This window comes from Protopterus annectens, chromosome 2.part1 (assembly GCF_019279795.1).
Source record: "Protopterus annectens isolate FY-2018-M chromosome 2.part1, PAN1.0, whole genome shotgun sequence".
Classification (NCBI taxonomy): Eukaryota; Metazoa; Chordata; order Ceratodontiformes; family Protopteridae; genus Protopterus; species Protopterus annectens.
Window position 1 is genome coordinate 1,847,062,116 of NC_056729.1, and position 25,442 is coordinate 1,847,087,557.

Consider the following 25,442-nt stretch of genomic DNA (forward strand, 5'->3'; position numbering starts at 1 on the left):
ACAGTCACTAAGGCCATTGATGAGGGTAAGGCAGTTCACACAGCCTACCTTGACCTAGCAAAAGCGTTCGACACAATACCCCACTCGGGCATCATAGAAAAGCTCACCAGCTTAGATGTAAACCCATATGTCACAAGATGGGTTGCAAACTGGCTCAAGGACAGAACCCACAGGGTTAGAGTTGCTGGTGCCATGTCAGACTCTAAGCCGGTCATGAGCGGTGTCCCACAGGGCTCAGTCCTGGGCCCCTCTTGTTCGGCATTTATTTTTCTGAAGTGCAGGCAAACATAGGGGATTGTGGCTGACAAAATTTGCAGATGACTGCAAACTGGGCACCATAATTGACACTCCATCAGACACAGACATCCTCCAGAGAGGTCTCATAGAAATGGATAACTGGTGCCAGAGCCATGGCCTTAAGCTAAATGCCAAAATGTATAGTCATACCCTTTGGGAAAAACAAGGTAACCCCTAATTACCACATAGGTGGTAATCCATTAAACACGGAAGAAGTTATCAGGGACCTGGGGACCCAAGTTGACAGTAACCTCTCTTTTGACACTCACATTGCCAAAGTGGTTAGGAATACCTTCTACATTGCCCACCTGATCATGAAGGGATTCACATCCAGATCAGGAGAGGTCATTGTACCCCTGTACTCTTCACTTATCAGACCAATGATTGAGTACAATGCCCCATTCGGAATGTACCTTACCCGACACCTGCAGCAGTTGGAAAGATCCCAAAAGTTCCTCACCAAAAGGATAAAGGGGCTCAAACATATGTCATACGCTGCCCGACTGAAGAAACTCCAACTCTATTCAGTCGCATACCGTCTGCTCAGAGGTGATCTGTGCCTGACATACAAGGCCATGTCCAATCCGGAATTAATGGACATGCTCCACCTCAAAAAATCCAAATCCACCAGAGCCACGAGAGCAAGAGACTTAAACCTCAACACGGATATAAATAGGATGTGCTGGAGGGACAGATTCATCACCCAGAGACTCCCTACACTATGGAACAGAATCCCAGTCCATGTGAGGCAGAGCCCCTCACTAACTCTGTTCAAGAGAAATCTTGACGAGTGGATGGGAGATCGTAGGTTTACCCAGGGAATCATCTCTGTATTACTGCTGGACAGAGGCACAGCAAACTAATGGGTATAGTATTCTCATCCTAAGGGGTGGTGAAAGCCACACACACTCTGGCTAGGCTTATAAATGCCCTAGGGCAGATAGCCTAGTATGAACCTATGCTGAGGTTTATAGAAATTACAAGGCAGAGTAAGGCCATGGACTGTAATAACCTTGTACTGTTAAAGGTAACAGACACCCGGTTTGCAACAAATCATTGATTCCAAGATTTATAGAGATTAAAAGGCAGAGTCAGTCCATGGACCACAATAATTTTGTATTCTTAAAGGTATACTTTAATAGATGCCCTGTATATGACATTTCATAGATTTCTAGAAATTAAATGATGAGTCAGTTCTGTAGACCATAATAACCATGTCCTGTTAAAATATACTTCATCAGATAATCAATATATATGACAGTTCGGAGATTTATACAGATTACAAGGCAAAGTCAATCCATGGAACATAATAACCTAGTACTCTTAAAGGTACACTGTACCAGATATCCAGTATGTGACAATTAATAGAGTCAGAGATTTATAGAAATTATAAGGCAGACTGAGTCCATGGATCAAAGCAATCTTGCACTCTGAAGGTTATACTGCTTCAGATACTTTGCATGTGATAATTCATAGATTCAGGGAACACTCTCCTGTCCTGGGGCTGGGTTTCCCTTTCTCTCTTCAGGCTCCAAATAAGAGTCCCCACTGACACAGCTGTAGAGTTGAGTCCTTATCCAAGAGTTCCAAGCCAAGTCCTCCACCACCCTCTCTGTGAAACCAGTGCTCTTTCTCCCTGCTCCAAGTAGCTGACACACATACACACACTTTGAAATGTGATTTTCACACACACACAACCGGGAAAGGCTGGCACAGATTTACCAGCTATGCCTTTCTGCCCAGACTATACGGTAGATACTGCCGCCAGAACATTCCAAAACCAGCTACTCTAAGGCTCTTACTAGGATACCCAATTATACTGAGTGAAATTAAACCCAATTATACTGAGTGAAATTAATACTAATGATAAAGTTGACAACACAGCAAGGCTTTCAGGAGTGACCCTAGTGTCACCAAATAAATAGAAGTACTCTCAAAGGTTAAAATATTCTCTAAAAGACCAACCATAATGAAACGTTTAAATATATTTAATAATAAATAATAAAAGAACATGACAATACTAAATATATATTTATGATAAACACCAGAGTTTAAATCACAGGAAATATTAAAATAACACAGATGAATAGATTCACACAGATACAGAAAAAAATAGTACTTAACTAATCTCACTATATTTTCCTGACTGATCTAAGAATTACTATTCCCTTGTTCACTTACTACAGCAAGGAAAGATAGCATGGGTGAAGGGTCCTTCTTTTTCAGGTTTCAAAAGCAGACTGGTCTGAGACTAATGTCTCATTTAGTATTTAAGCATCACTTCAGTGATGGCTTACAGAATATCACACACATCTGGTCATCTGACTTCTGGTTCCCTCACTACCACCATTTACTAGCAACTAAACCAGAATCTAGTCCATATGTGTCATAATACACACACACACATAGAGCTTTGCTAAGATGTGTTATAGCATCTGGAAGCTATGAAACCATTTCAAAAACCTCCACCCTTCGAAGGACAATACAGTAGGATTCCTAGTCTTAGTTTTCACAGACTTTTTGTGTCTGGCTGCAATCAGACTGTAAGATACAATCTTTATGGCCTAAACTAGGTAATTTAATTTCAGACTATTTTTCAAAGTTAGCTGGACTGAGATTAACCTATTCTCTTCCAGTATCCTCTGTTACAATATATTCATTTCAACAGTTACAATACAGTCTGACATACAGGAGTATTTCTTTTTCTGTCCAGCAGGACCCACTGTTGGTACATTTTTAACATACTCAGCTTTACAAATACATTTTCAACACAAGCACCTGTACAAATCAGTTTGATAAACAAATGACGTATAATTCTTTACAAAATTCCAGCTAGCTATGCTGGCATATGTTATACACCCACTGCTCTACTTCTCCTGGCATAGCTGCCAATACCTCACATCATCACAACATAAACAAAATATGATGAAGGTACAGGTATGTGTCTCAGAGGTCACCCATTCTCTGGAACAGACTCCATATTCATGTGAAATAGAGCTCTCCCTAGACCAATTCAAATGCAGTTTGGACCAATGGATGGGAAATCATAAATTCACCTCTGGCTTGTCACCTGTGATGTTTAAGGGCAAGGGCAGTTTGTTGATACCCTAAGGGACAGGCATATACCAAAGGCCTTCTAGCCCATGGGCATTGATAATTTGGAAAATTGGGGCATGAATGGATAGGCTTAAAAAAAGCTCTAGGGCCTAGTAACCTCCTATGACCCTTTGATCCTAAATATATAAAGTATCAGATATCCAGTATGTGACAATTCATAGACTCAAGGTTTTATCAAGATTATAAAGCAAGGTCAGTTCATGGACCATAACAATCACATACTCTTAAAGGTATACTGTATCAGCTAATCAGTATATGACAATTCATAGATTCATAGACTTATGGTGATTACAAGGCACTGTCCATCCATGGATCATAATAACCTTGTTCTCTTACAGGTGTATATCAGATATCTAGTATGTGACAATTCAGAGATTTATAGAGCTTAAAAGGCAAAAGGAGTCCACAGACCATAACAACCTTATATTCTTAAAGGTAGAGAGTATCAGATACTCTTATGTACAATTCATATACTTAGAGATTTATTGAGATTACAAGGCAAAGTTAGTCCATGAACCATAATAACCAAGTTCTCTTAAAGTTATACTGAATCAGATATCTGGCATATAGTCAGTAGCATAGCTAGGGCTGGGTGAAAAGAGCAACTGCCATAGGTGTAAAGTGTTGGGGTGGTGCAATCAGTCGATCCAGAGCTCTCTGTAATGCAATAAAGCTATTAAAAGCTGGTATTGCATTTGGGGTCAAACCTGAGTGCTGCAGCACTCTGTGTATAGTCTAAACTGTAGCTATACTGTCACAAGCAGTTTGCATTTGTACCAACCAATTTGCTATAGCTTAAAAGAAGATTTTTTTTAACTAAAACATGAGTATCATAGCACTCCATACAGGAAGGGTATGAACTGTAGCACATTTGAAGAAAGGAGTTTGCCACAAGATTTTTTTTTAATAAAATGTAGCGATTGCCTTTTTTTTTTTAACTATTCACTTGAAGAGCTAAGGGTGCTGGGCACTGGTTCATGGTATTTGTACAGGGTGCTGGTTGAGCCAGTTAATTTTCTATATGTAACAATATGTAACAATTCATAGATTCATAGAGATTACAAGATGCAGTTAGTCCAAGGACTATATTAACCAAAGATGCAGTTAGTCCATGGACCATAATAACCATGTACTCAAAGGTATACTGTATCAAGTATGTAGCATGTGACAGTTAATAGATTCAGAGATTCACAAAGATTGTAAGGAAGAGTCAATCAATAGAGCATAATAACCATGTACTCAAAATTACACTGTATCAGATAGCTAGTATATGACAACTCATCGATTCAGATATTCATATAAATTACACAGTCAGTCCAAAGACCATAACAACCTTGTACCCTTAAAGGTATAATGTATCAATACCCAGTATTTGACAGTTCAGAGATTTATGCAGATTACAAGACAAGGTCATTCCACCGACTTAAATAACCTTTTACTCTTCAAGGTATACAGTATTAGATATGCAGTATGTATGTGAGAATTCATAAATTCATAGAAATTACAAGCAGAATCAGGATCATAGGATCACAGGAGATTACTAGAATCAGGATCATAGGATCACAGGAGATTACTAGAATCAGGATCATAGGATCACAGGAGATTACTAGAATCAGGATCACAGGAGATTACTAGAATCAGGATCATATGATCACAGGAGATTACTAGAATCAGGATCATAGGATCACAGGAGATTACTAGAATCAGGATCATAGGATCACAGGAGATTACTAGACTATCAACCCAGTGGTCATTTTAAGCCTAGCCATTTCACCCCAATGTAATACCACAGAAATGCTAATTCATACCTAAGAGCGCATTTCGTGAAGACTGCCCATGTCCAGAACAGTTGTGGGCCCTATCCCCAGTAAGAATTTATGGTGCACCATCCAGTCATCCAGATTTCTCTTGAACAGTGTCACAGAGGTGCTCTGTTTCACATGAATTGGTAGTCTGTTCCAAAAATGTGGAAGTCTCTGGGAGACCAATCTGTCTCTCCAGTATGTCCTGTAAGTCACATGCCATATTTAGACCCCTGGAATGGGTAGCTGTAGTCCCATTTGATTTAATTTATTTATTTATTTAACATTTGTTGATCAGGAACATCTGACAAGGACAAAGCCTATTTTCAGTGGAGGCCAGGGAAGAAATGCTCCAGACACATGTCCTGGAATGTGTGAGGAAACCCATACGAAAGTAGGGAGGACATGTAAATTCTGCACAGAAGGCACACCAGCTGAGAATCAAACTGAACTGGAGAACCTCTTGCTGTAAAATGACTAACATTAACTGCAGCACCACTGCACCACCCATATGCAGCAAGTTCATTAGGTCTGGATCTTGGATTGCTTTGTAGACCAGGCATAAGTCTCCCCCAAGAAGTCTATATGATATGGAGCATAGTGACAGGGACTTTATTTGGTCTGAGTAAGGCACATGCTGGAGCCCCTTGATCTTCTTTGTTGGAAACCTCTGAGATCTCTCCAACTGCTGCAGGTGCTTTGTATAGTACATGCAGAATGGGGCATTATACTCAATTATAGGCCAAATAAATGCTAAGTACAGAGGGGTTATAATCTCTTTTGCTCTTGAGGAGATACTTTTACTAATCAAGTGTGTTATGTAGAAAGCCTTCCTTACTACAGTAGACACATGGTGGTCGAAGTTCAGGTCACAGTCAACTTGTGATCCCAGGTCCCTTACCACTTCATCGGTACTTAGGGCATTGTTGTTAATTTTATAGCAGGAAGGGACATTGTTTGTGCCAAAGGGAATGATTATACATTTCTTTGCATTCAGTTTGAGACCGTGACTAATGCACCAGTTGTTGGTCTGCGCGAGACCATCCTGGAGTATACTGACATAATTTGGGGATTAAATAATTGTACCTAGTTTGCAGTCATCTGCAAACTTGGTCAGCCACAACCCCTTAGTTTTGACCTGAACTCCTAAGAAGTATATACCAAACAGTAGGGGCCCCAGCACTGACCCTTGTGGTATTCTGCTGGTAAGAGGTCTGTTGGTTGATGGGTTTTCACTCACTTTGATAGTGTGTGTCCAGTTGGGTCCCCTTCACCTTACTGAAATGCCACATAACCGACTTTCATATGAGCGAGCTGACAGATCACCAACCGCTCGGAACACTGATAGAAAATGGATGGTAAGGAATTGCTTAGCCAGCATGTCGATGTTTGCCCCTCACCTCCACGGTAGTGCAATCTCAAAGTTGGTATATTTAGTTGGGGGGTGGGGCACATCAGTTTGTTTTGTTTGCTGCCATTGTTGTGTGGTTGTCAGGTTGGCCAATGGCTTACTTACTATCTGTTGCCCGTCAGTGTTCTGATCAGTTGCTGTTCTGTCATTTTGGTGTTGTCGGCTCACTCATATGAAAGTCTGTGATGTGGTATTTTGCTAATGTGTAGGGGACCCATCCAGTTTGTGAGCCAGTTGTCAACCCATCTTACAATGAAAGGGTTTATATTCAGTTTGCTAAGTTTATCAGTGATGCCAGAATGTGGGATTGTGTTGAAAGCCTTTGCCAAGTCGAGGTATGCTGTGTGCACTGATATGCCCTCATCAATGGCTCTGGTCACATTTTCAAAGAAATCCATCAGATTTAACAGGCAGTTCACAGACCATAATAACAGTGAGCTTTTAAAGGTATTCTGTATCAGAAACTTGGTATGTGACAATTCAGAGATTTAGACGGCATAAAGATTTCAAGGCAAAATCAGTCCACGGAGCATAACAACCTTATACTCTTAAAGGTATACTATATACCAGATACACAGTATTTGACGATTCATAGATTCATAGAAATTACTAGGTATGGTCTGTCCATGGACCATAATAACCTTGTACTCTTAAAGGGATACTGTACCAGATACAGAGTATTTCACGGTTCATAGATTCATAGAGATTAGAGGGCAGATTCAGTCCATGGACCATAATAACTGTGTACTCAAACATATACTGTATATGATACCCAGTATGTGAAAATTAACAGATTCAGAAATTCATATAAAGTACAAGACAGAGTCAATCAATGGAGCATAAAAATAGCCTCCTTCATAGAACATCTGTTGCCTGCTGGAGGGCAAAACAAGTCAACCCCAGGATGGACTTATGATCATACATGCAATTATCAAGGTTTTCCTTAAAGAGAGAAATTATATCCGTCTCTTTTATTTGTAATATAAGATTATTCCAGCAATGATGAAGTAATAAATGTATCCTCACTTTTGTCTTATTTATTTGCTAATGAAGATTTCAGTCTTAAGTTCAAGTGTTTGTGAAGCTATTTGTTTTCAGAAGTTGTAAGAGATGAAGGAGAGTTGGGTCCATAAAGGCATGGAGTGACAGACGTAAATCACAATGTAGGAGTCTATTAAGTGATATGGATAAAGCTTCAAGCTTATTTGTGTAGCTGAAAATCTTTGGCTTAATGATCTTTGTTGATCTTTTTAGTTAGGACTTCTGGAGTATTTCTAAAAGCAATATTTGTTTTGATTAATACTTATTAAGAGATTCCTTACTTTCTGTAATTGGTCTGACAGGCAGGGTGTAAAGGATTGAAGACATCTGACCTGGATAAAATATCTTTAGTTACTAATCAAAATGAAGAATACTTTTGATAGAAAAAGCTGCATTGAGACCTGGTGGGTTGCAAGAATTCAATCTCCTTTTTAGAATGGCATTGCAGTTCCTCTCAAAACCGACCCATCTTAACAATGTCCAAATGTGAAAGAAAAAACAAAACAAGTGTGCCCTGGAAACTGAGCAGTACAAGTGTGCCCTGGAAACTCAGCAGTACATGTGTGCCCTGGAAACTCAGCAGTACAAGTGTGCCCTGGAAACTGAGCAGTACAAGTGTGCCCTGGAAACTCAGCAGTCTGCGTTGCAATAAAATGATTGCTTGTACAGTTTCTAGTCTGGTATATAACCGGCAGTGTGACTAGGGCAGGGTGAGAGGGACAATTGCCCTAGACTAGGGCAGGGTGAGAGGGACAATTGTCTTGGATGCTAAGTGGTGGGGCTTTCCTTCTTTTCAGCTTAGAAATATTTTTCCCTAAAAAAACAGAGAATACTTGGAACACTGGGCTCTGCACACAACCTTCTCAGTGCTGCAATTCCCAGATACTTTGCTGTTATATTTTTTCCCTGAGCTAGTGCAAATGAAAAAAAATCTCTGCAGCTCATAAATTCACAAAGAATATGGGGGGGGGGGGCACATTTAAAAGTATTAAGAATCTCACTTTTGTCTTTAACAGTTCCTTTTAAATAAGCTCTAATGCTCTTAGATTTTTTGAAAAACGAAAGGAAGGGCCAGGGTCAAGAATCCTACTCGCCAGACTGTTACTAGACAGACCAGATCAGTTGGCAGAAACAACTTCTTTGGTCTGATGGGGATCTTTGCTTCTTTTTATCTTTTCTTTAATTTGGTCATTGTAAAGAGACTCAGACCCAATAATCTTCTTGGGGTTCATATAGGGAATGTCATAGGTTCATAGGTAGGTACTAGGCTATCTGCCCGAGGGCATTTATAAGCCAGAGTGTGTGGCTTTACGCCCATTGATTAATTAACTGATCCTCTGTCAAGCAGAACCAATGAAGTGATCCCAGGGGTGCATTTTCTGTTACTCATCCACTCGTCAAGGTTTCTCTTGAAGAATGTTAGTGAGGGGCTCTGTCTGATGCAATCTGGAATTTTGTTCCAAATCATGGGGAGTCTCTGTGACAGGAATCTATCCCTCCAGCATGTTCTATTTACTGCTGTGGCGAGTTTTAGCTCACTAGAGTGCGTGGCTCACAGTGACTTGGATTTCTTTAGGTGGAGCATGTCCATCAGTTCTGAGTTGGACATGGCTTTGTAAGTCAGGCAGAGATCACCTCTGAGTAAGCGATATGCCACTGAGTACAACCGGAGTTTTTTCAGTCGGGCTGCAAAGGACATATGTTTGAGACCAGTAATCCTCTTGGTGAGGTACTTTTGTGGTCTTTCCAGCTGTTGGAAGTGTCTTGTGAGGTACATCCCAAATGGGGCATTGCACTCTATGATGGGTCTAATGAGTGACGAGTAGAGGGGCCCCTATAGCCGCTGTATTTCTAGATGCGAACTCTTTAGTAATTAGATGGGCCACACAGAAGGATTTCCTAACTACTTTGGCAATATGATTGTCAAAGGAGAGATTACTATCTACCTGGGTCCCCAGATCCCTTACTACCTCTTCTGTATTAAGGGGCCTTCCACCTATGTGGTAATTCGTGGGTGCTTTGTTTTTCACAAACAGGATGACTATGCATTTTTGGCATTTAGCTTGAGGCCATGACTTTATTTTGGGATATTAATTGGACCCAGAATGCTTCTACTAGTATCATTTGTCTATCCCCTCACAAGAATGTCTATGTGGAGGTCATGCAGGTTCTTAAGACACCCAAACTGTTTCATTCCCCCTCATTTAATTACTTTCCTCTTGGTCACTCATGAGTTCATACTGCTGGCATGAAGAAATACGTTAACCTGTGAAGAAGGGTTTCCCTTCAGAATCTTGAACTACTGAAATCCCAAATTTCAGTAGCCCGAGACCAGAAAGATGAAAGTGCAGAATACTGAAACTCCAGAAGCGCGAAATTCAAAATCCCGAAGTTCGGAGGTTTTGAATTAGCGGTTTTGCTGTTGCGGTGTGTGAGTGGGTGGTTGGAGATGTAGGTAAGTGTTTGTGTTTTACGGGTTTTGGGTAGGGGCTTTAGTGTGTGTCTGTGTGTTTTGTTAGTGTGATGTGTGTGTGAGGGGAATGCAGCTTGTGTGGTGGTATTTTTGTGTGTTTGTCTGTGTAGTGAAACCTCAGAGTTAGTATATTTAAGTAGGGGGGGTAGGGGGGTGCAGCCCCCCACATGGGGGGTGTAAGGGGGCTTGCCCCCCTGCTTGTATGTAGGGTAGGTGTTTGTGTTATGTGTAGGGACATGTATGTTTGTGTTTGTGCCTGTGGTATGTTTAGTGTGGAAGTCGCAATTTTAAATTTTGTGCTTCTGGGGTTTCGAGTTTATGGATTTTCGGCTTCATGGTCTCGAGATACTGAAAATCGGGATTTTAGTATTTTGAGATTATGAAGTGAAACCAATACAAGTCATGGTGAAGTTCTTGTAACTGCAAATGCTTATACACACTGAGATCTAGAAAGCAGATCTTGTAGAAAAAATAATGTGAACATTTTCTAAAATAATAAACTGATTGTCTAATGTAAATAAAAAATTAATTTACAGCAGCCATAGACCCTTCCCATACAATAAAATTATTAGTTACTAGCTGGGTTAGATTGAAGGATTTCATGACTGCTGTTGCTATGTGATAGCCAAAGGGCCGGAAGTTGTGTGCAAATGTGCTGAGACCTCTGTCAACTGTATTAGTCTGGAGAGGTGTACTGCTTGTACTGTAAACTGCTGTTGAGATTTGTTCACCAGATGTGACAAGGCATTTAATTTAAGCCCATTTCTAATACACAGCTGATATGTTTGATGTCGTCCTTGTTGTGGTAACATAGTATCAGGTGCTGAGTGAACGACAGGACTCTGGTTGCAGTCATTCATTAATTCAGTTAGTCATAGCAGTCATTCAAAAATACAGTTAGTCATAGCAGTCATTCATGAATTCAGTTAATCATACCAGTCATTCTTGAATTCAGTTAGTTATATGCCTGGGATAGTGGTTTGTAGATCTGAGAAGGTGATGTTGAACTCAGTTAGTCATATGCCTGGGATAGTGGTTTGGAGATCTGAGAAGGTGATGTTGAACTCAGTTAGTCATATGCCTGGGATAGTGGTTTGGAGATCTGAGAAGGTGATGTTGAACTCAGTCATATGCCTGGGATAGTGGTTTGGAGATCTGAGAAGGTGATGTTGAACTCAGTCATATGCCTGGGATAGTGGTTTGGAGATCTGAGAAGGTGATGTTGAACTCAGTTAGTCATATGCCTGGGATAGTGGTTTGGAGATCTGAGAAGGTGATGTTGAACTCAGTAAGTCATATGCCTGCGATAGTGGTTTGGAAATCTGAGAAGGTGATATTGAACTCAGTTAGTCATATGCTTAGGATAGTGGTTTGGAAATCTGAGAAGGTGATATTGAACTCAGTCATATGCCTGGGATAGTGGTTTGGAGATCTGAGAAGGTGATGTTGAACTCAGTCATATGCCTGGGATAGTGGTTTGGAGATCTGAGAAGGTGATGTTGAACTCAGTCATATGCCTGGGATAGTGGTTTGGAGATCTGAGAAGGTGATGTTGAACTCAGTCATATGCCTGGGATAGTGGTTTGGAAATCTGAGAAGGTGATATTGAACTCAGTTAGTCATATGCTTGGGATAGTGGTTTGGAAATCTGAGAAGGTGATATTGAACTCAGTCATATGCTTGGGATAGTGGTTTGGAGATCTGAGAAGGTGATATTGAACTCAGTTAGTCATATGCTTGGGATAGTGGTTTGGAGATCTGAGAAGGTGATGTTGAACTCAGTTAGTCATATGCCTGGGATAGTGGTTTGGAAATCTGAGAAGGTGATATTGAACTCAGTTAGTCATATGCCTGGGATAGTGGTTTGGAAATCTGAGAAGGTGATATTGAACTCAGTTAGTCATATGCTTGGGATAGTGGTTTGGAGATCTGAGAAGGTGATGTTGAACTCAGTAAGTCATATGCCTGGGATAGTGGTTTGGAGATCTGAGAAGGTGATATTGAACTCAGTTAGTCATATGCTTGGGATAGTGGTTTGGAGATCTGAGAAGGTGATGTTGAACTCAGTAAGTCATATGCCTGGGATAGTGGTTTGGAGATCTGAGAAGGTGATGTTGAACAGAAGGGGTCCCAGTATTGAGCTCTAAGGAATCCCACTAGACAGATTATTGCTTTCTGACGTAGGACCTGCTACTTTAATTACACAAGTTATATTTAGCCATTTTTATCTATTCATCTTACATCAAAAGGGTCTAAATGTACGTGTTTAAGCTTATTTACAATTCCAGAATCAGGAATGGTATCAAAGGATTTGACTAGATCCAAGTATCATGTGTGAACTGCATGGCCACTCTCTACATCTTTAATGATATTCTCAAAGAAATTTACTAAATTAAGTAGATCCAATCTCCAGTGGTATACTTAACATATTTGAAACTCGGAGCAGAATTTTTTTTTAACTGCCCCTCATGGAGATTTCTTCTAACACTTCCTCCTCTTTGAAAATTGCGTTCAATGCTAATCATGAAATGAAACAAAATAATGCCCAGCAAGGAGCAAGCTAGGAGCAGGGATCAATTCCCCAGAAGACTCAGCCATCCCACAAGAAGGTTTGTCCCAAACACATAGCTGGTGCCAGAATCATGGACTAAATCTAAATGTCAAAAATGCCTTATGATCTGCTTTAGAAACTGGAGTACGACACTGACACTGACAACACACCCCTAACAGCTAAGCAGTTTGGGATTTGGTAATGTATGTGGACAGTTTACCCCAAATTTTATTAGGAATAGATCAAGATGAAGCAAATTTAGGGACATTTTGCAAAATCATGAACAGTTTCAACTTGGTTTTACAAATGCAGCACCCAGAGAGAGAGAGAAAGTAAAGATTGCAGCATATTTCATGGAAATGCACACTAGTCACGCAAAAATAGAATATAATCTAAGCAAACAATTTGAGGAATACTTGCAGACAAAACATATTATGCAAATACAAGAACAATTCAGTAAAACTGAGGACAATTTCAAATTTGTTTCATACATTATTCCAATTTATTTCACGCAAATACACACTAGCCATTAATGCCAAACTTTAAACCGAACACCAATTATTTCATCAACAACACAGCTAGCCATCCCCTCCCAAGAAAAAAGCATAAATATTCAATTTATTTCATGCAAATGTGTACCAGTCACCCCTTAATACAAGACTTTAAGCTGAGCAAATGAAGAGGATCAGTTCCCATAGCACAGCTAGCCACCCTCACCCAGAAAAAAAATATATTTATTTCACACAAATGCCCTCTAGCCAGCCTTTAAAATAATATGAAAAGGACAAGGTTACCACTAACCCCCTTAAAAAGCATAAATATTCAAATTTATTAAACACAAACACACCTTAAGGGTGGAATTTAAACCAAGTGAAAAGGACAAGTTACATTTTTTCCACAGCACAACTGGCCAACCCTATTCCCCCAAAAGGATAAAAATATTCCAGTTTATTAACACAAATACTCACTTCCCAGCCTTAATGGCAGAATTTAAACTGAACAAATGAAAGGGCAAATTACTTTAACTATAGCCCAGCTAGCTACCCCCCATGCCACCAAAACAAAAAGAGTACAAAGAAAAAAAAGAACATAAATATCCAGTTTCAAAGAAATGCACATGCACACATGCACACACACACACACACACACACACACACACACACACACACACACACACACACACACACACACACACACACACACGCAGTCATCCTAATGTCCCATTACTAAACTATTTCTCCCCAGTTGCCATAAACACTTTTCAAACCTGTCAGTGTGCATACTATTTATTTATTCCAGTTTGATGACCGGGGAGGTCCACTGGTCTCGTGGAGCCCGTTTTCAGTGGCGGCCCGGGGAGAAAAGCTCCAACAATACATAGTTACATGAATAATTACTAAGAAACTTTGCATTACTGACAAATAAACAGGTAGCATTCATAAAGAAACAAACAATTACAATTTTGTTTAGGTGTAAAAGACAGGCAAATGGCCTTGAGGCTAGATTTTACAGTATAGTTATTTATACATAATACAAATGAGCAAGGTTAGCCAGGTGAGAGGTTAACCAGGAGTAAAAGTGGAGGAGACCTTGAGAGGTATAGGGTGAAGAGTACAGTAGCATTTCCTGTTTGAGTAAAGGTGAGAATGAAGAAGAGTTTTAAAGTTTTCAAGGTTACCGCAGGTCCTAAGAGTGGAGGGAAGAGCATTCCATTTTTTGGCTAAGGTGAAAGAAAGCAGAAGTTGACCAGCTGGGTGCTTGGGTTTGTGGATGGTGATTAGGTTTTGGTGGGTAGATCTAAGTGTTCCATGGGGAGTATATGGTTGTAGGATATTGGATAGTGCAGGGCACTTGGTAGGTTGGAATAGTAGTCTATAGGCAGTCGTTATTTGGAGAAAGTCAAGTTGGTTATGGAGTTCAAGCCAGTTTAATGAGTGAAGGGAGGAATACATTTTCTTCTTTGCTTATACAATGATTACAGATATTTGGATTTAATTTAAAACTTTTATTTCAAATTTTACATCACAAACTAATAGACATTTTCTAAACAAAATAGAGACTCACAATGAAATCAGACTTCAGATTTAGCATTAACAGTAACTTCTCTGCCCTTGAAACTCACATTCATTGAAACCCACATTCAAAGAAAATGCAATCTGATCAGTAGCAGATAAAGTTTACCTTTGGGCTGTTTTCAAAACATACACACATTTTCAGGACCATGCATACCTGTATGCTTTCTTTGATTTTCCTTCTTGATTGTATTAAATTATATTCCTTGTATAACCAGTGTGCTTTACATTTGTAGTTTTGAACATCCTTCTAATAAGCAATGAAACACAACATATGACCCAATAATGACAAAACTGCCTATTTCAGAACATTTCAACCATAAAAGGCCACTCAAACTTTTGTCGCTACATCCACCAATAATCACAATTTCTGCAGAAGTAAAAGTCATTGTGAAGATAGGTGAAGATAGAATTTTGTAGATAATTCTGTCATTTGTAAATATTAATATAAGCCACACCCTTATTCTCTTAAATGTGAAAAGACTGTATTGGACGTTGAACTGAAAAAAAAAAACAGTGCACTCTGCTATAAGAAAGCTGATAAGTCAAGCATTGTGAAATTCTTTGATCTAAAACTCAGAGCCGAGATGTCTATAGGGAGGCATTCTGCCTATTGTTTAGAGGCCAGAGTTAATTGCTAGAATTCACATGTATAATTAATTTTATTGCTCTTATTTCCTGACCAGCTGCAAGATCAAAAAGGTTATTAACCTCTGAGTTTCTGTTAGCCTGGGAACCAGAAAGAAATGGTGTAATCTGAAATGAATCAGTGGTACTGTATTATCAATTTAAGGATAGAAAGAATGACAGCATTAGAGCATTTGTCTTGAGAACGTCCAACTCAACAGCACTCTGTCTGTGCTCTGTAGGTAAGTAGGATCTTAGACTTCAGTGTCTCTTTTAGAAATAGCTAGGAAATAGGAAGATTAGAGTGTTTTTCTGTGTTGATGTCAGAACTATTCTACTGTATTATTTTAAGCATTTTCCTGTGATCTCTGAACTTTTGACTAGCACTGTAGTAAGACGTATTGTCTTGTGTTTTTATTATTTATTATAAAATATTTTTAAACCTTTCAACTGTGGCTGTTTTGCGCAGAGATAATTTAAGCTCTAGAGAGCATTGCATATGTATAGTGATACTGTCCAAGTCACTCCAAATAAGCTTTGACTGTTCAGCTGCACTTACCATTTGGATAATAATATTGCACAGTAATAATTGGACACCCTTTGATAAGGGCCTTTTTAGTAGCTGATAAATATTAGTGAGTGATGGCAGTGATTTCTACCATATAGTCTGGGTAAAAGGGGCACTGCTGGATAACCTGTGCCAGCCTTCCGCAGCAGTGTCTGTGTGGCTGTATATAACTCTTATCTCAAAGTGTGTTTGTGTCAGCTACTTGGGCAGGGATACGGAGCACTGGTTGGACAGAGAGGGTGCTGGAGGTTTTCGTTTGCCCACTAGGCTGAGATCTGAACCCTGTAGCTGTGCCAGTGGGGAGTCTTATTGGGGATCTGGAGAGAAAGGGAGAAACCAGCCCCAGACTGACTGTGATCTCTGTGTGCTCTTAAGGAAAATTGTACTTTTCTGTGTGTGTATTTGTTATCCGCCCCTATGTGGATGCCCCTCAATGGTGTTAGTGGTGAGGACTGAGGCTCCTTGATTGCTGGTCCAGTGCACGGGCATCAAATATTAATTGTTTGGCAGTGTTGGGATATCCACACCACATATTAATTGGTTGGCAAATACTAACTGGCTTGTAGTGGTGTGGGTAGAGTGAATTCATGTAGCTTGTGTACAGACATCACTGAAGGTGTTTTTCTACTCTAAATCAGCCATGCAGTTCAGATCACAATTGATTTATTTTTTTTTTGTTAGCTTAGTCAGGGAGAGCAGGCAAGCATGTCAGCAGAGGAGTACGGAAAGCTGAAAAGGAGCCAACTGGCTGAGATGTGACAGGCTAGGGGACTGGTGCATGGAAACCTGACTAAGGCAGACATGACTGCAGCTTTGGTCACAGCTGCATCAGAAAACAGCAACCAGGAGGACGATCAGATTGGCAGTGGAGATGTACCACACTCAGAGAATGGACAGCTCAACCTTTCTACAGAGGACTTAAAAATCCATCTGGGGCTAAAGAGACTTGAGTTGGATGCCAGGCAATTGGAAATAGAAACAGCTGGGAGACTGAGGCGTCTACAGAGTGAGGAGAGTGAGAAACTGCGACATTTGCAGGCTGAGGAGAATGAGAAACTGCTACGCCTGGAAGCTGATGAAAAGGAAAGGCAAAGGCAGCATGAGAAGGAGATGCTGACTCTTCACCAGAGTCATGGAGGTAATGGGGAGGGGAGTAACTGGACCCCAGAAGCACAAAAGGTCAGTAAATTTCTTCCGCAGTTTACAGAGGGGAATAATTTTGATAGTTTTATTCACACGTTTGAGAGGGTATGTAAACAGTATGATGTTGACCAAAGGCTCTGGGTACGGTTACTGACACCCTTACTCCATGGTAAAGCTGTAACTGTCTTGTCTAAAATTTCTGATTAGGCATGTTTTGATTATACTACTGTTAAGAACTGCTTGTTAGAATGTTTTAAGCTAACACCTGAAACGCATAGGAAAAAGTTTTGTGAGCATAGAAGCAAGGCCGAGAAAAGTGTGTGTGAATGTTGCTGAACTGAGCACTTATTTTGACAGGTGGGTGAGTGGATGTCAGGTCACCACTTCTGAAGGGCTGGCAGACCTTTTGGTGAGGGGAGCAAGCCCTTAGCACTTTGCCTGAGGACATGAGGATCTAGTTAGCTAATAGACAATGTGCTACTTCAGATGAGTTGGAGAAGAAGGGAGACCTATACCTAGCAAGCAGGGCATCCCTGCACAGGAAAGGGACCCAAGTACTGCTCATGGGTCTAAAGGAACCCATGGTGGGCAGCACAGACTGCCCCAACAGAATCTGCCAGTAACAGGGGAAGTCACTAGTCCAGGTACATGTCCAGGACCTAGGGTTAAATGTTTTGAATGCAACCAGTGGGGGCCATGTGGCATACAGATGTCCACAGAGGCAAGGTGGGGAACAAAAGGTGAGAGCGCCAGTAAGTGGGGAAGACAAAATGCCAACAGTAGGTTGTCTTGAGACAGCAGGGGTACTGAGCTACCACCATGCAGGTGTCCTGATAGGGAAGGATTTTGATGAGGCATTACTATGTGTTAATACAGTTACATGCAGTCAGGCTTCGAGACAAGCATGTGGGTCTGGTAGCCTGGTGGAGTCCCAGAGAGACTGCATACTTGCAGCCAAGACTAGTGAGGTGGTTACTTCAGGGAGGAAGCTACGTTGTAGCAGTGAAACTGAAGGTGAGCCACAGCTGCTAGTGGGTACTGATGTTCCCTTGGATAGAGTGACTGCAAAGGTAGAGGTGAGTAATATTACCCAGGCTGACAGTGATGCACCACTGTAAGAGGATGCCAGACTTCCTGTGGAAGGGGAGCTAGGAAGGGATGCAAAGAGAGAGAGTTGAGTCAGGCTCAGCTCTCAGACCCTACAGTGCAAGGCCTGAGGCAGGTTGCTGGGAAGGCACCTGATTCTCAAGGGAAGGGGGAATCTGTATACTGGGACAAAGGGTTACTGTACAGAGAGTGGACCTCTGAAGGATGGCTAGAAGGTGAGAGGGTACAGCAGCTGGTAGTGCTTAGAGCCTACCATCTGGCACTTCTAGCCATAGCCCATGATATTCCCTTTGCAGGTCATATGGGCATAAAATGTATAAAGAGATGTATTATGCAGAACTAAAATTGGCCTGGAATTTCCAGAGATGTAACAGGGTACAGCAGGACATGTGAGCAGTGCCAAAGGGTAGGCAAGGCAGGAGGCAAGGCAAAAGCTCCTTTAATGCCTTTGCCTGCGATTGAGGAGCCATTTCAGAGGGTAGCTATGGATATTGTGGGGCCTCTGAGTACCCAAAGTTCCACAGGGAAAAAGTACATCCTAGTGGTAGTAGACTATGCTACAAGATACCCTGAGGCAGTGGCTTTGTCCTCCACTGAGGCAGAAAAGGTGGCAAATGCTTTGTTAGAGATTTTCAGCAGGGTAGGTTTCCCAAAAGAAAAACTGACTAACAGAGGTACCAATTTAATGTCAGACCTGCTGGCTTGTCTCTGGAAGTACTGTGGGGTGAAACACCTGAAGACCACCCCCTACCATCCCCAGACTAATGGTCTTGTTGAGAGGTTAAACTCTACATTCAAGTCCATGATACAGGCATTTGCAGACCAGTTTAAGAGGGAGTGGGACAAATATTTGCCCCATCTGTTGGTTGCTTACCGACAGGTTCCCCAGGAATACACAGGGTTTTCACCCTTTGAGTTGTTGTATGGGCATAGGGTGAGGGGACCTCTAGATTTAATTTGTGATGAGTGGGAAGGCGAGTGTGAATCTCACAAGGAGTCTGTTGTGGCATATGTCTTAAACCTCAGGACAAGGCTCAGGGAACTTGTGGGCTTGGCCCAGGAGAACCTGGCAGAAGCCCAACAACAGAAAAAGGTCTGGTATGACAGGAATGCTCAAGCTAGAGAGTATGCTGTAGGGCAGCAGGGAATGGTTCTCATTCCTGTCAGACACAACAAGCTGCAAGCAGCTTGGGAGGACCCTATAAGGTGGTAAGAAAGGTAAGTGTTATTAACTACATGGTGGAACTGCTAGGCAGGAGGCAGGGGCACAAATTGTACCATGTTAACATGATGAAACCTTATGATAGGAAGGTTCTTGTGCTGACCATTTGCAGTGGACTGCAGGAGGAGTCTGAGGGAGATCTGGTGACTGATCTCCTCAGTGAGGCTCGGACTGACTCCTCAGTGGAAGGGATAGCAATGTCCCAGCAGTTATCTCCTATCCAGGTTTGAGAAATCCGAGCAATGTTACAGGAGTTTGGGGACATGTTCACTTAGAAACCAGGGTGCACCCACCTGGTGCAGCACCAGGTGGATACAGGACCCCAAAGGCCTACTAGGCAGGCCCCTTATAGGGTGCCTGAGAGAGTCAAACAGACTCTGAAGGAGGAGATACAGGAGATGTTGGAACTAGGGGTGATTCAAGAGTCCAAGAGTCCCTGGGCCAACCCAGTGGTGCTGGTGCCAAAGAAGGATGGCAGCACCAAGTTCTGTGTGGACTACTGGAAATTAGTCACACAGAGTCAGATGCTTACCCCATGCGTAGGACAGATGAGGCCCTAGAGCAACTGGGTGGGGCTAAGTATCTTACAACTATTGATCTTACCAAGGGTTACTGGCAGGTGCCCTTGACTCCCAGTGCTAGAGAGAAGTAAGCCTTTGTGACTCTTTTTGGCTTGTATGAGTTCACAAAGATGCCCTTTGGGATGAAAAATGCCCCAACAACTTTCCAGAGGCTGGTAGATCATATCCTACCAGGAGCAGGAGGGTTTGCCCTTGCTTAGCTTGATGATATTGCCACCTACAGCCATTCCTGGCAAGAGCACCTTCAACATGTCAGGGAGGTGCTGGTCAGACTACAGAGGGCAGGGTTGACCATTAAGCCCAGCAAATGTCAGGTGGGTATGGCAGAGGTCTCCTACCTGGGACATAAGAGTGGGGCATGGTAAAATCAGGCCAGAACCTGCCAAAGTGGAAGCCATTCAGGCATGGCCTGCACCTGTTACCAAAAAGCAGGTGGGGGCATGCTTAGGGACAGCAGGGTACTACAGAAAGTTCATCCCCAGTTTTTGTACCATAGCTGCTCCCCTCACAGACCTGACAAGGAAGAACAGGCCAGGTAAGGTAGTGTGGACCCCAGCATGTGAACAGGCATTCCAGGAGCGTAAGGAAGCTTTGGGAGGACCCCCTGTGTTAGCCAGTCCAGATTACAGCAAAGAATATGTTGTGCAGGTGGAGGCTTTGAACCATGGGGTGGGGGCTGTACTTAGCTAGATTTTTTTCAGAGGGAGAAGAGCACCCAGTGGTTTATCTCAGTGGTAGGCTCCAACCCAGGGATAAATGCTATGCAGTTGTAGAAAAGTAATGTCTAGCCATAGTGTGGGCACTGCATAAACTTCAGCCTTATCTGTATGGAAGAAAATTCACCGTAGTTACAGATCACAATCCCCTAACAATGTTAAACAGAGCCAGCCAGCAAAATGTCAAGTTGCTAAGATGGAACCTAGGGTTGCAGAGATATGATATGTCAGTGCATCACCACAATGGTTTTAGCAAAGCCAACGCAGATGGGCTCTCAAGACAGGGAATGGGGTAAGGTATACTCAGATAGACATAACCCTCTCAAGCAATGTTTCTCAAGGGTGACTTGAAAAACTAGCTTGGGTTCTCGGGGGAGGGGGGTGTGATGAAGGCTGCCACAATAGCTAGATAGACTTTTGTAGATAATTCAGTCATTTGCAAATGTTAATGTAAGCCACAGGCTTGTTCTCTTAAATGTGAAACGACTGTATTGGATGTTGAACTGAAAAAAATGTACCAACCGTGCACTCTGCTGTAAGAAAGCTGATAAGTCAAGCATTGTGAAATTCTTTTATCTAAAACTCGGAGCTGAGATGTCTACAGGGAGGCATTCTGCCTATTGTTTTGAGGCCAGAGTTAATGGCTAGAATTTACATGTATAATCTATTTTATTGCTCTGGTTTTTTGACCAGCTGCAAGATCAAAAGGGCTATTAACCTCTGAGTTTCTGTTAGCCTTGGAACCAGAAAGAAATTATGTAATCTGAAAAGAATCAGTGGTACTGTGTTATCAATTTAAGGACAGAAAGAATGAGGGCATTTAGCATTTGTCTTGAGAACATCCAACTCACCATCATGCTGCCTCTGTCTGTATGTAAGTAGGATCTTAGACTTTAGTGTTTCTTTTAGAAATAGCTAGGAAATAGGAATATTAGATTAAGTGTTTTTCTGTGTTGATGTCAGAACTATTCTACTGTCAGAACTATTCTACTGTATTATTTTAAGCATTTTCCATCTCTGAACTCTTGACTAGCACTGTGTAGTAAGAAGTATTGTCTTATGTTTTTATTATTTATTATTAAATATTTTTAAACCTTTTAACTGTGGTTGTTTTGTGTAGAGATAATTTAAGCTCTAGAGAGTATACTGCATATGTACAGTGATACTGTCCAAGTCACTCCAAATAAGCCTTGACTGTTCAATTACACTTGCCATTTGGATAATAATATTGCACAGTAATAATTGGACACCCTTTGATAAGGGCCTTTTTAGTACCTGATAAATATTAGTGGGTGGTGGCAAGTGGTACTACCGTATAGTCTGAGTAAAAGGGGCACAGCTGGAGAAGCTGTGCCAGCCTTCCCCAGGAGTGTCTGTGTGGTTGTATATAACTCTTATCTCAAAGTGTGTGTGTTAGCTACTTGGGCAGGGATATAAAGCACTGGTTGGAAAGATGGGGTGCTGCAGGTTTTAGTTTGCCCACTAGGCTGAGATCTGGACCCTATAGCTGTGCCAGTGGGGAGTCTTATTGGGGATCTGGAGAGAAAGGGATAAACCAGCCCCAGACTGACTGTGATCTATGTGTGTTCTTAAGGGAAATTGTATTTTATTGTGTGTGTATTTACTATCCTCCCCTATGTGGATGCCCCTCACTGGTGTTAGTGGTGAGGATTGAGGCTACTTGATTGCTGGGACAGTGCACAGGTGTCACGGTCATCTTAATAATTCCACATTAAAGAGATCTGTAACTAATGAAGAGGTTTATCTAGCAAACAACTTTATAGTTCAGTGTTTCATCTACAAATGGAGTGCCTGGTATCCTTGAAGAATAAATTGCCTGTTACATTAAAAACAAAACAATTGATAAGCTGGCAATATTGCAAAAGGAAAATGATGGCAAACCAACAAGTTCAGAGCTACTAGGCATCTCATCCAAAATATGACACACTCAGGACGGCAGAAACACCACTACCCTCCCTATAAAGTACAACATGGTATCAGCAATCCATTTATGAGCTATGGGAGTACAACCCATAGCCTTCTGCATTAAAATCAAGTATACCACCTGTTATGCTATGATCATTTGCAAAACAAAATAGTTGCACATTGAAAACTGACTTACCATGAGCAGCAATAAACCTCTGTTCCCTTGAAGCTCACAATTCTTTGAAAATGCACTGAAACTCAGTTCCTTGAAAATGCACCAAAGCTCATGTATTACTAGTTTGGTAGTTGGTGTAGAGGATTCAGGCTCTTGTTTCCTGTAACCAAGATACAGTGTTTGAGCCTTAGGAAATTTACTAACCTGCATAGTTCCCAACTGTCCAAATTTTCACAGAATGTTTACAAATTTGCCCATACTTCCAACTGTTCAGATTTTAGCAGAATGGATTTTTTCCATATTTTTAGTCCGTTCCTCATAAAATTTGAGTTTTTCTGGCAAATCACTGAAGATTGAAGTCATTAAATTATGACACGCATTTGAGTTTCAGACTTCATATCGGAAATATATCATATCATATATATAAATATCATATAGGAAAAAAGCATGTCAACACAAATCCTGTTAGTCTAGCAACTTTCTAAGTTTATAAGAGCAGTAATTAAAATCTGTCCTGATGTTTGGGCTTTTGTTTCCACATTATTTTAGGGTTTGTCCAGATTTGACAGGTATGCTAATGCTAGCTCGAGCCAACGCTAACTAACAAACATGTGGACAAACACCTTGTATTCAAATTCCGGGTGAAACGTGGAAAAACAAAAGAGTATGCTGCAGGTGTGTGCGTGCATTGACACATGCAGGGACAAATACACAAAGGGCATCCTTAAAGAAAAATGTCCTTAAAGGATCTGGCTCTGAGTTTAGTTTAAGCTTTTCATGTCTAAAATGCAAAAAGCTTTTAAACTGCAAGGTGGTGTTCCATTACTGTTTGCACCAAGGGCGGATTGCACCCTCCACACCCTTTAACAAATCATATTTTTGTGGGTCTAATAATAGCCTTCAGATGAGATGTTAAATCATGGTCCCATCTGCTTGAGTTGGTGGTAGCTCAGTGGATGTAAACAATCTCGTGGCACCTACTGAAAAGAGTATGGGAAGTTTCGCAATGCGCTAACCAAACTTCCCTTGTTGAATAAATATCACTTTGGGTGTTTCCCTTAAAAAGATGCTACTAGCCTAGTGGTACTAACACAGTTAACAAATGATAAATAAATATATAAAATATAATACATTTTATGGCTTTGAAAATTAGGCTTGTTAGGTTGAGGGGTCTGTAGTTCCTAAGATGTGAGGTACCTACACTTTATGGAGGGGTATGTTTACAGTGCGTCTATATCACGTTATCGAAATTTTACTACATCGAATCCATAAAGGTCGAACTTTACTGATCGAAGTAGTAAAATTTCGAATAACATAAAAATAAATAAATAAATAAACTAACTAGCGTAGCCAGGGGTGCTGCTTCCCCCACACCCCTGTACTTAAATATACCAACTCCGACACAGCACTACATAGAGGTAAATGGAAATCTCCCCCTTACGGAGATTTCCATTTACCTGCGCGATATTCTGGCCTTTCGACATTGTCGTGCCGACAATATCGTATTCAAGAACCAGAAAAGACACGGACTCCTTGCACCAGCAAACCGCCAGATAGGTAAAATCTGAACGCAAATTTATTATTTTTGACAAGCGTTTTCGGCACAAAACAATGTGGCTTCTTCAGAGAAAAATAGATAAACAATAATGTCGTTTGCACGCTCAATTTAAATAAGAAACTGAGAGGAAATGACATCACATCAATTAAAAATCATTTTGTGCAAATTTACAAAGAATTAATAAAGTACATAAGTCTAATTACAAAAATAATATGAACCAATGGTGGCATATTATGGCAAGTTAAATTCAATCACCAAAAAGTAATTTGAATAACCATGTATATAAAAACTGTTTTTACTGTTTAAACAATAAAATAACAGACTAATTCCATAGCTTTTGTTACAAGCAGATCCTCTGTTCATTGACACTGAATATGATCAATAGAATGGGAAGTCAAACTAGAGGTAATAAACAAAAAAAACTATATATAAAATGTAGTGTATAAAAATATATGACAAATTGCATTAAAAATATCACATTCAATACCAAGTAAAAATACCATGCAATATACTTTTTGATATATTTATATTTAGTGATTTACTCATGCTATTGCATGGTATTTTTACTTAGTATTGAATGTGATATTTTTAATACAATTTGTCATATATTTTTATACACTACATTTTATATATAGTTTTTTTGTTTATGACCTCTAGTTTGACTTCCCATTCCATTGATCATATTCAGTGTCAATGAATAGAGGATCTGCTTGTAACAAAAGCTATGGAATTAGTCTGTTATTTTATTGTTTAAACAGTAAAAACAGTTTTTATATACATGGTTATTCAAATTACTTTTTGGTGATTGAATTTAACTTGCCATAATATGCCACCATTGGTTCATATTATTTTTGTAATTAGACTTATGTACTTTATTAATTCTTTGTAAATTTGCACAAAATGATTTTTAATTGATGTGATGTCATTTCCTCTCAGTTTCTTATTTAAATTGAGCGTGCAAACGACATTATTGTTTATCTATTTTTTCTCTGAAGAAGCCACATTGGTTTGTGGCGAAAACACTTGTCAAAAATAATAAATTTGCGTTCAGATTT

General features: G+C 40.6%; 1 pseudogene; it reads right to left on the reverse strand.

Annotated features, from left to right (window-relative positions):
• Positions 1-22,927, reverse strand: part of LOC122794664 — a 110,871-nt pseudogene extending 87,944 nt beyond the window's left edge.
• Between the last annotated feature and the right edge of the window lie 2,515 nt (positions 22,928-25,442).